Here is a 12,909-nt window from a genome sequence, read left to right as displayed (position 1 = left end):
TCGCCACTCTCTCAAACCTTAAAAAAAGTCAATATATAAAACTATGCTTAAGTTATGTACTTATAGATAGATGCCTGCCCCCCCCCCCAACACAAGATGGATAAGAATTTAGGATAACAATTCAGGATCTTAGAGTCTAGGATGAGAGGGAGACTGATTTTTATATTCTTCATTGGCTTTTGAATTTCTTACATAAGTAAACTGTGTATCATAATGAAAATCAAGTCTGCGAGGTAACAGGTGAATTGGCAGAAAGGTAAGCTGAACAGGTGCCAAGTTCACCTGCAGTGAATCATTTGCTCCAAGGCGGACTCTCCCTTCTCATCTTGAAGCCGTCAGTGTCACCTGAGAAGAGAGCCTGCAGGATGTGTCTGAGGTGACGGTTACAGGACAGCAGGCTGAGAAGCTGCCTTGGAAGAGTTCTGCCAGTCAACTGTTCCTCATGGAATAGTACCCTCTCCCCTGATTTCCTACTGCAGCTCACAGCTGACTGTCACCTCTGTTTCCTTCCGATGACTGGAATCCTTCATAGTCAAGTCAAGTGCAGAAAATGAAGGAAACTGTCTAACACGTGACACCACCGGATAGTGGCAGAGGAGGAACTACATTGCTGGTTTCCTGATGTCAAATCCGTTCTATTTTTCACCGTATATAGGAGAAGGTACCTTTCACTTCCCGAAATGGGATGAGGACAGAATGGGGAGGGAGGTATCGACACAGAGCACCCTGAACGCAAACAAGTAAAGCTGCCTGCCGGGTGTGATGCTGTGGCCCATGTTCCCCAGAGAACTTTCTGGATGTAAAACTACTTTCAACAAAAAACACAATTCTGGCTAAAAGTGCCCCAGGCTTTTAGTGGTACTTGGTGCACTTTGATGGTGCCTGAATAAAATGTGCTAATAAGTTTCTGAGTGCACGGAAGCCATCCTCGCTGTGACAGGTCTCAGCATTTATTGTTTGAAACAAGCTGAGGGATACTTTTTCAGGCCTTCACTCAATGCAGCTCTGGTAAGGGGAACTTTCAGATGGAGGGCCACACGTTTTGGCTTTTATAATGAGCTTCCTAACCTGGATTGACAAGTCCCCTTTTGTGAATTATGTGACGTACGTAACTGGGACTTCATGCTTGCGAAAGGCAGGATATGACTAAAATTGCCCCACACAGATAATTGCCTCTGACTTCACTCTCCTATCTTCTTCTAGAACTGAAAGGGGATCCCATATCACGTACCCACAGGTGCATGCGCATATATATATATATATATATATATATATATATATAGTATAATGTGTATTTATGTATATACTATATTATGACTTGTCTTTGTACTTATGAGTATATATTTATTGTTAAAGAAACATTGAGTCTGGAGTCATAAGTTCTTTTTGTCTCTAGTTTCCACTGTATTCTCTCATAACAGAGAAGGTACTGAATTTTCTAACACAGTTTTAGTAAATGCAGAATGGCATGACCTTCCTTGAGGATTTTTAAGAAGTTGTGCACACACACCCATGTTCTTAGCACACCTATTAGCCATTCAGTGGATGTTATATATGCTTGTTTTTGTTTGTGCCTCATTTACCCTCCTTCCTGATGTCTTGAAGATACAATAGATACCATAATCAACTTTGTAGATGGGCACTGTTGAAAAGTATGGGGAACCTGAACAGGTTGATATAATGTGTCGTTGAAGATGACGTATATATAAATATGCTAAAGATCTAGAAAAGAAAGAAAGCCAGGATGGCGGCGTAGATCAAAATGTGACCTTAGGCTTGTACTATGAACAGAAAGAAAGGGAAAATAAAATTAAGTGAACCAAAAAGGGAGCTACAGTATTGATTTTGTTTCTCTCTGTACTGTACTCTTTTATACATATCCTGCTTCCTAGGTCCAATGTCAGACTAATAAAATTCACACTTTTAAACTACATTATAGGCTAAATGGATTGGCCTGAGGATATATCTACTGTTTGTAATATATATTTCTGGAAGAAAATATGATCTAAATTCCAAACAATAAAAGGATCTTTTGAACTACAAACCACGGATAAATTAGGATTGCTTGCACTTATTTATACAATTTTAACCATTTAAATCCCACTTTCTAATTTTCATTTATTGATGTTTTAACATAGTATAATATGGATAATATAGAATATAGTATAATAGGGATAATAGAATATAGGATGTACACCAATTCTGTTTCTCCTTTTTTCTTTGTAATATAGAATTGTGATGCTACTTCTAGAAGATTCTTAGAATAAAATACTCTGTCATCTAATTTACCTTGAGAAAAACTTCATTTTTTAATAAAGTCAATTGTTTTTAAAATATATTTAATATGATTTATAATTAATATTTAATGCCTCTTACTTAACAGTATGTCATTCTTAGCAGGGGGACTTTCCCAGTATATGGTTTTGTCTATTATAGTTGGTAGAACTGTGAATATTCAAATATATGTGTATATACACACAAACACACACATGATTAGAGAGATTAAAAACTTTTTATTAGAATTATTGAGTCTGTCAGGGAAAGCATTGTTTTAATTAAAAGAATAAAACAGGGGTGTCTGGGTGGCTCAGTCGGTTGGGTGTTTGACTCTTGGTTTCAACTCAGGTCATGATCTCATCATTCATGAGATCAAGCTCTATGCTGACAGCATGGAACTCACGCCATGATCTCATCATTCATGAGATCGGGCTCTGTGCTGACAGCATGGAACCTACTTGGAATTCTCTGTCTCTGCCTCTCTCCCTCTGCCCCTCCCTTGCTCACGGGCACACACACGCTCTCTCTCAAAATAAATAAATAAACTTAAAAAAGTAAATAAAACAATAACAGCTACTTCAGGCTAAATCTATAATGAATTCTTCAACAGAATCAGTTCAGTAACAACTTAACTTGTAATCAACCTCTTTCTGTGCTGACAGAAACCAGCACAGCCAACTGCATGTTATCGAAGGCACTTTTCCCAGGTTACCCTGATCATTTGCTTTCCTGAATGTATTCTTCCCTATAAGTAGCTAAATCTCCTCCCATCTGGGTTATTACTGAGAATGAATTCATAGCTTCTTCTTTACCAAAGAATTTAGAGAGGTTATTAGAAATATCTATATAGATCATGTCCTATAAAAAAGAATGGCCAATATTGTTTTCCTTCTGAGTAATGTCAGATAGAGGCCCTGGTTTTGTTAGACAGACAATAGTATAGATGCAAGCATTTTATTCTTTACCATATCTGTCAATGTAACAATAAACTGCACAGAATTTTTAAAATGTAGAAGGCTGGAGTTTGAAGGCCCCTAATATTAAGCCTCTGCCATAGAATATAAAGGACAGTAGCCATGAGACTTTTCTAGGCATTTACACAAACATTTTCCTTTTAAAGCTTAGCTAATATATAGGAGTTAAAGGGTTTTGGCAACTGTCAAAATCACACCCGTTTGGTTTCTTCCATCCCAGTTTTTCCATTAAAGTTCCAAATTAAAAAAAAAAAATAGAAAACAGTATTTCTGTATTGATTAAAAGACATCTTCAAGGGAATATGAACTGGATATCATAAAGTAAATAGAGTTTTAAAACTTCCTTAGAGAATTAAGAGTTAAAGTTACAGTAGTTACACAATAACCATGTGATTTCTTTTCAACAGATAATCTCATTGCATTTTGCAATGTAATTCCTTTTCATTTCTGTTGGCTCTTACCAGTGCCCTGTTGTTTTTTACGTGGAGGATCACTGCCTTTCTCTTAGTCTTCTCCCTCTTTTTAGTGTCTTCTCTTGCCAATTCTTTGAACACTTACATTCTCCAAAATTCTGATTTGTTTTCTTACCTTCTTACCTTAGAGGAAGATGCTACAAGCTTCACTTCTCCAGAAAAACACTGAGCCACTAGAATTTGTCATTGAAATATTTAGCAAAACTTACTGTTTCCCCATCTGATGTCCTTTTTTTCTGTGTATACCTGCTCACCTATTCAGTTCACATCGACTCCCTTCATTACATATCACCAGTGTGTGAAGCAGGACTCATAGACAGGTTTTGGGGATGTAGAGACGAGCAGGGCAAGAGCCTTGTTCTTGAGAGGCATGAAGTCTAGACCAGGAATCACAATTGAAACAGAAGTGCAGATTCCTATGGAAGCACAGAAGAGGGACACACCATTTCCAAAATAGATGCAAGCTGTCCTCATCCCTGATAACCCTTTTGGTGGACTTCTAATAAATCTCTTACATCTTCTTATCCCTTCTGAACAGTAGCAGATCTCAGGAAAGGATCTGATGAGTTTGATATGTGTGAGTGTAAATTTTGTTCAGGCAACCTGTCCTCCAAAGTATGCATGTTATATTTTTCCTGATTGTTGAATAAATTGGTTCTACCAGACAAATTTTCTAATGAGTTTACCAGTGAATGAAAAGTTTATAAAGAGAGAAAGACTATGAGGGTCAACTATTATATTTTACTACTTTTTGTTTAGACTTATGAAAATTCACAAAGACCACACGAATGAGAACAGACAGAAGCTATAATTTCAGAGCTGATAGAACAAGGAATCAGACTCTATCACTTGCATTTGGTGGAGACACAAAGGCAGACAAAGCTTCATAGTAGAGAAAAGGGGAAGCTTCACATAAACACTCATTAGAGGATGTTGCACGGGGAAATTGGAGGTTGCTAACTAGAAGCAGGACAACTTATGTCATTGATTTGAGCATTCTTAACTTTCTCTGGTTGGTCGTTAAGTTGGAAGCAGGGGAGGTAGGAGGAAGCAAGGGAGGAGGTTAACATAGGGAAGCTGATAGTCGATGACCAAATTCTGAACATGCCCCAATCTCTCTGGGATAACTGCTGCAGAGGGTGTAGTTTGATTGGTCAGATAGTTGGCTACTAAGTTGTGAGTCAAAGTTCTCTTTGCCATATATGGCCTGCCAATGGTCTGCTTGTATATCCACTCTCCCAGACTTGCGTTAAAGTACATTGACGAGTTAATATTTATTTTGTATTCCTGTCATCACATAGTAAAATTTTAACAAAAAAATTACTCACTGAATCAATTAATAAATAATTCTTTACTGTCTGACTCTGACTACATTCGTATGAGGTTCTTTTTTTTTTAATTTTTTTTTCAACGTTTATTTATTTTTGGGACAGAGAGAGACAGAGCATGAACGGGGGAGGGGCAGAGAGAGGGAGACACAGGATCTGAAACAGGCGCCCCTCACCCCATCATTCTTATTCCTCATCCACAGTTTCAGAGATAAACTTCCTGAAAACTGTCTAAAATCACCTGTTTCTACCGCTGGCAGCGTTTGCTTGTCCCAAGTCTGTGTTATTCTATCGTTGTTAAAGTTACATGGGGATTTTTCATGGGTCTATCATCAATTGGACAGATTTTGGTTCTCATTTTGCTTGACATGCTGATCATTTGATTCCTCTGAAGACCTCTTACCTCACTCTACACACAGTGGTGGGAACTTTCACATATAAGAAAGAGGCTTATTCTTTAAATTACAGGAACTGGAATAAATAAAGAGAGGGGCACCTGGGTAGCTCAGTCGGTTAAGCATCCCACTTTGGCTCAGGTCATGATCTCATGGTTCATGGGTTTGAGCTCCACGTTGGGCTCTGTGCTGACAGCTCAGAGCCTGGAGCCTGCTTCGGATTCTGTGTCTCCCTCTCTCTCTGCCCTTCCCCTACTTGTACTCTGTCTCTCTCTCTCTTTCTCAAAAATAACATTAAAAAATTAGAATAAATAAAGAGAGATTTTTTTTATTTGGAATGTGGACTATTCTGTCTCAAAAACTCATTAACACTTATAGCCTTGAGAGGCTGAAGAAAATATAACCAGACAAAAAGAGAAGGAAGGAAGGGAGGAGAGAAGGAAAGGAGAAAGGAAAGAAGGAAGGAAAGGAAGGAGAGGAAAGAGAGATTCCCAGAAGTCTCAGGATATTCTTCCTTGATTTTTTCGTGGAAGGTCAAGCTAAATAAATAGACAGACCCTGGGATTGATGGCTGCAGAAGTGATCAGAAACGTTTCCCTTAGACAGGTGTGGTGGAGAACTGGCAGAGGATTCTGTATGTAGTTCCTTTCTAAGGAAAAGAGACAGGAAATCTGATGGAGCGTTACAGAAATGCAGGAAGGCTGAATCCTGAGAGTTGTATCTTTAAATAAATACTTGAATAATATTCAAATTCCCAAGAAGTCAAGAAAATATAAATTCAAATAATAATGAGATACCATTTTCTTCTTCTCTGGGAATAATTAAAAAAGGAATATATTGCCAAGGGGGATGTCAGCATGATGGCGCTCTGATACATTATCTTGGAAATGTAAATTGTTATGCTTTGTAAATAGCTCTTCAATGATACACTTTACAACCAAAAGTGTATTTAATTCAACCCAACAATTCCACTCCTGGGAATCTATCCTATATAAATATTGGCCCATGTGCTTAAAGATCTGTGTATCAAAACATTATTTATAGTAGCAAATAGAATCAAATTAATATCCATCATGGGGGAATAGCTGAATAAATGATGATACATCTACTGATAACATTCAAACTATGAAAACAAGGAAAGGGATGTAAATTTATGTAAATATATCAAAATTAAATATATGCATTTTTGTTAAATAACTATATGACAAAACTTCTTATCAAGTGATATGTTTGTGCAAATTATTCATCTGATAATTCTAATAATCTCTAAATTATTTGTAGATTTTTAAAAAATACATTGTTTGAATTTTATTTGAGGTAAATATCCTTAATTAAATACTTCTCTGTGTTAGGCTACAATTTGGCATATGAAACTACATTCACTTTTTAATTTTTTACCTTTTATTTATTTTATTTATTTTTTTAATATTTATTTATTTTTGAGAGAGAGAGAGAGAGAGAGAATGAGTGCAAGCAGGGGAGGGGCAGAAAGGGAGACACAGAATCCAAAGCAGGCCCCAGGCTCTGAGCTGTCAGCACAGAGCCTGACGCAGGGCTTGAACCCATGAACCGTGAGATCATGACCTGAGCTGAAGTCGGACACTTAACCGACTGAGCCACCCAGGTGCCCAACACTCACTTTTTTTTTAATGTTGCAACAGTAAATTGTCGTTTGTCACATCAAATTTCTCTCCAAAGCAATGAAGATTCTCTCATCTTTTGTTAACAATTGTATGAAAATAATTTGACCTTTCGGTGATGTAACTTGTGTATTTAATATGTCCACTATCAACCTTATTCACGGATATTTAATGGGAATGTGCCTCTCCCTGCTTAAAGCATTATTATGGTGAAACAGAATTGTGTAAACTTTTGCCAAGCTAAGCTCTTTGCCTCACTTGGAGTTATTCCGCTCCCTCCATTTCCTCATTTTCCCAAAAACAAGAGGACAGCCTGCTTTCATAGTTTTCAAAGTAAGATAATTTACCTTCAGCATGGTGCCTGGCTCAGTCCATATTGACTTCATATTAATGCTTGTGTCTGGTGGGCTATCAGCGTAGTTTAGTAGCTCAGACCTTTTCTTTGGAGACTGGAATTTAATAGGGACAAGTATTCTCTGGCTCCCATGAGAGCCTCTAAGTACAGCGGTGCCCGTCCTGTCTGGAAGACCTTCGGCAGCCACTCGCTTTCCCTTCCTCTTTTGGCCTTCTCAGGATCTGGCAGGCAGTTTCAGTTAAGCACCTCATGCGGGGTAACTCCAGGGAGCACTGACCCACGGCAGGTGCCGCTGTGTTAGGGGGTTACACGGGCCTTGCCCACTATGATGCCAGTGCCGGTGTTAGATTCTGTCTCTGGAACTGAGATCTTGGCCCATTCAGCCCAGAGGGAACTTGAGGACTCAGGTGAGTGCATGGGGCACATGGTGAGTCAAATGCCAGCTGCGAGATCTTGAAAGAGGCCCCAAGTGACCCCTAGTTGTGTGTGGGGGGGTGGGGGGTGCAGGGGACTGAGAACCAGTCAGACTAAAAGTTTAAGCCCTGTAACTGACTTTTCAGCTGCACTAAAGGTCTCTGCTGGAAAAATCATAACCTGGTAAAACAAATTTGGAAATTACATTTTTTTATCTGTCTATCTATCCATCTATCTATCTATCTATCTATCTATCTATCTATCTATCTATCTATCATCTCCTATGTACCTGTCTGTCTAAGCATGCCCTTACTTTTGTGCATAGACAGTCTATGTGAAAAGAAGGCCACTGATTCAGTATAGATAAATTTCAAGCCGATCTGTCATTTTCTTTAATAACTTTCAGAAAATTTACTTTTTTCAACAAGCACAGATGGTTTATATGATCAGTAAGATCTCAAAGAACACACTGTTACAGAAATCAAAAGTCCAGGCCCTGTTTTTCCTGGAGCGAATGAGGCTGCCCATCCTTAGATGGGTCCTGTGGCTTCACGCAGTGAGTGCCCCACAGGCATATTTGGCATTTATGAGGCAATGACTATGTCCAGGCACTGTTAAAAGGGCCTCATGCACACGTTTGGTCACTGAATTCTTACAACACCCCTAATGCTCAGATAAAAGCCTTTATGAACGTCACCCCTTCTATCACAAGGGGAGAAGCCAAGTCATGCACTTTTCAGAATTTCAGGAGCTCCAGGCATTGTTTTCATAGGAAATAACGATCAGAAAAAGCAGAGAAGACATTGACATCTTTTTTTTTTTTAAAGTCAAACATTTTATACAAAATTGACAGACAAAAACAAGTTGAAAAATCTATATAAGTGATATGAAAGTCAAAGACATGGTTTCTAATCTCTAATACCTCAAGTTTTTTAAAAAGAAAAAAATCAGTCATCTAATAGCAATAGAATTCAAATCAATGGAAAGAAGAAAAATATATTAAGTATGTCTCTGGCCTCTGAATTCACACTATGTTAAATTTTAGTCACTCAAAATGAACATCTTAGTTACTATAAGTAGCAAATTGGACCAATAATTAAATGATCTAACTCAATTATTTTGAAAGCTAAATAAAGCAGTCTACATTTTAAAAATATTTTATATTGCCTGAAATACATTAGTTCATTAGTAAGTGTTTGCAGTTGATAATCAACGATTATTAACCTATAACTAAAGTAACAATTACTAAAAATACCATCAAATGATGACCAAATGCATAAAGGGGAAATTTATTTGACTTTTAATTTTATTTTTTCTATCAATTTGAAAAATAATGCTAACATTAATAACACCTTACAGATTTAATAATGGTTTTTCTTAAACTTTAGTACCAAAATAATTTGATTCATATACTTTTTAGTATCTACAGATATAATAATACTATTTTAAAAGAATTATGATACATACATTCCAGATATTCCAGATATTCTCTGTTGTTTCTCTATGGTCTAAATGTAAGGGGTCTAAAAATAACAATGATGAGTTTATCTTGCCTTCTATTTTTGTGATCATTCTCAATTTAACTCTTAAAAGTTCGATTGTAGCTATGATTCCGTAAGTCATCATCTTGATTTTATAATAGTGTTTTTCATTTTTGACATTGCCACAGATACTGTTGTTTGTTGTTGTTGTTGTTTGTTTTTTAATTCATCAGGCAGATTTGGGACAGAGTGGGGTTTATAAATAGTGTTCTACTCAAAACAGGGAAAAGTAAAGTGGCACTGTAGAAGAGGGAGATCATTCTAGCCAAAACCTCGTAAGATTTCGAAATAAGGACAATTCATAATAGATCCAGAATAGTATTTATCTTAAACTACATTTAATGTACCCAAATACTGCAACATTTATTTGAGCATTCAGCTCCGCACACCAGACAGGAGTGGCACCACCTGGGTGGAGAGAAAAGGGTGTGGGATTCTCTGGCTTCTGAAAGAATGAGCTGGAACATTCCTTGTGCATGTCTTGGTAGCTAATTAGCATAACCTTTTCATCTTCTTTTCCCATTATGCTGATTCCTTAGGCAAGGTCATATTTCCCTACAAAATTTAATTCAATAGAGTAATAATAAATAATAATAATCTGCAGCCAAGTAAAGAAACCAATAAATAAATAAATAAATAAATAAATAAATAAATAAATAAATAAATTTAATTCCCCAAAGAAATAAATGATAAAATATAGGTAAAATAAGAGAATTTAATAGAGAAGGAAGAAACATGGTAAAGTGAATCCTAATTCAACAGTGTTGCCAGAATTGTGATTTAACTGTGACACGTTTTCACTAAATAGAATCACCAATCTTATGCATTTAAAATATAACTATGAAAAATAAAACCATAATGCCAAATTTTCAAATGATATTATGTGTGTGTGTACGTATATATATACATATATATAAAGAATATACATATATATATATATATATGAAAGAAAGTGTTGGTTATCTCATTCAATATATTATATTGATTATTTGAAATGGTAACCTGTGTCTTCCCCTCACCCCTGCTTCTGGGATCTACATCCTTCACCCATTTCACTGGGGCCCTACATCCTTCTTCACCAGTCTTACTGTATCTCTTCTCCACCGTGTGTTCCCATACTAAAATTCCCTACAATGTATGTATTTACAGTGTTTATTATTTGTTGTCTAGCAGATCACCACCCCCCCCCCTTCTGACTTCCAAGAAAGCAGGTGTCAAAATCTGTTTCATTCATGCATATGTCGCCAGTGCCTAGGAGAGGGTCTTTTCGTTACACCTTTAAAAACCCTGCTCAGGGCAGGCCTTACAGAGAAGGTAATATTTGGAAATTACTTGAGAGAGGGAAGAATGTTAGTCATGCAAATATTGAGGATGGATAATAGGAACCCAAAAGCACAGACTTTGTGTGGGGCACTGTATGTTGGAATGACAGCAAGGATTCCAGGGCCCCTGGGATATGGTTAGAGAGGGGCCAGGCGGAGCGAGTGAGAGAAGGCAGTGTGGGGTGCCAGTCTCCCAGGCTCTTACCGTGGTTTTGTTTTCTGCCCTGAGTGAAATGAGAAATATCGATGAGTTTTGAACAGAAGAATGACACCAGCTGACTTAGGCTTTAGTGCAGGCACTCAGTAAATATCGAGTGGAATTGAACTGAATTGATTTTGAGGGGAAAAAAAATAGCTACAGCTCTTGCAAGTTCAGAAGCTTATCAGACACTGATATATAACAAAAATTAAAAGAAGGGATTATTGGGAAATATGTTTCAAACAGTGGGGATGAAGCTAATTTATATGAAATAGTGACTGAAGTTTAGAATGTTGATTTTTCCTTAATAACCTAAAAGTGATTTCCCAAGAAATCATCTTCAGTGGAAAATGTACACACACATTTACACACACAGGGTGTGCACACAGCCTCCAGTGCAAGCTTTCCTTTCGTGCGACAATTCTTACCACAAGGTGATGTGTCAGAATCGTATGCATGCTTCTAAACATTTAACAGATTTTATTTACTCACAGGATATTTCTTTCCTGATATATGCAAAATATATTTTAGCTAATTTGAATACAAAGTTGGGATTTTCCTATGATGGAAAATTGTCATCTTGTCTTTAATACCTACTTTCTGTTTGTTTGGCCTTTTTATTTGATTATCTGGGGGTTATTTTTGTTGCTTTTAATTTTTTTCTTAATTTAAGCATTGTTGACCCACCGTGTTACATTAGTCTCAGGTGTGCAACAGGGATCACCTCTTTACGTTGTGCTGTGCTCACCGTAAGTGTAGATACCATCTGTCAGCCTCCAGCACTTTTAATGCCTACTTTTAATTCATTTTGAGGCAACAGCTTTTAGACTCTTCTTGGCCTTGCTGCTGTTTGCAGTGGCAGCTGCTGGCCGCTCCCAGAGCCACACTGGAATGAGCGATGACACCAGCACCGTGTATCAACAAGGAAATAAACAAAAACAGAACATGTTTCTATTAGGGACACCACTGAGAAAAATCAATGTTTTCCTAAAGGGGGGAAAAAAAAACCATAACGGTGGAAGAAGTGTGTCATTTTTCAGGCTTCTCAGAGAGCATTTAGCCAGAAACTAAAATATAGATGGTCCTGACTTACGATGGTTTGGCTTATGAGTGTTTGACTTTACAATGGTATGAAAGCGATAGGCGTTCGGGCGAAAGCGTACTTGGAATTTTGAGTCTGGATCTTTTCCGGCCAAGCCATTTATGCGGTCTGATCCTCTCTTGTGATGCTGGGCTGCAGGCCCCAGCCCCTAGTCAGCCAGCAATCACAAGGGTCAACAACCAATACACTGACAGCCATCTGCACCCACACAACCCTCTGGGGTTTTTCTGTTTGTTTTTTGTTTTGTTTTGCTTTTACTTTCAGTGCACTGTTCAGTATATTACATGAGATATTCACACTTTACTGTCAAATAGACTTTGTGTTAAATGATTCTGCCCACCTGCAGGCTAATGTAATGTAAGTGTTCAGAGCACATTTAAGGTATAGGCCAAATTGTGATGTTCAGTAGGTTTTGCGTATTAAATGTATTTTCGAGATGGGTTCCTCAGAGGCAGGTCCAGCCCGGAACCTTCTGGAACCCACCTTGGATTCTGTGTCTCCCTCTCTCTCTGCCCCTCCTACACTCATGCTTGCTCTCTCTCTCTCTCTCTCTCTCTCTCTCTCTCTCTCATAAACATTAAAAAAATAAAAATTAAAAATTAAAAAAAAAGAAAGACTTACTGTCTTGTAAGTTATTTTGAGGTTACAAAGAAATCCGTTAGGAAAATAAACAAATGCTGATTTTAATAATATTGACGGAATTTGAGGATTGTTTGAGAATTTTGTGATTTCATTAATTTATGTAGAAATTCATATTAATATGACATATTGAAACTTTATTCCTGTTAATACTATATAAAGTAACCTGGAGCAAACCTCTTACTGAGGACTAGAAATGCTTGCCATATATATATATATATATATATATATATATATATATATATATAAA

The sequence above is a fragment of the Herpailurus yagouaroundi genome, unplaced genomic scaffold (genome assembly GCF_014898765.1).
Source record: "Herpailurus yagouaroundi ecotype Mexico unplaced genomic scaffold, PumYag 142, whole genome shotgun sequence".
Lineage (NCBI taxonomy): Eukaryota > Metazoa > Chordata > Mammalia > Carnivora > Felidae > Herpailurus > Herpailurus yagouaroundi.
Note: the sequence above shows the minus strand (reverse complement) of the source record.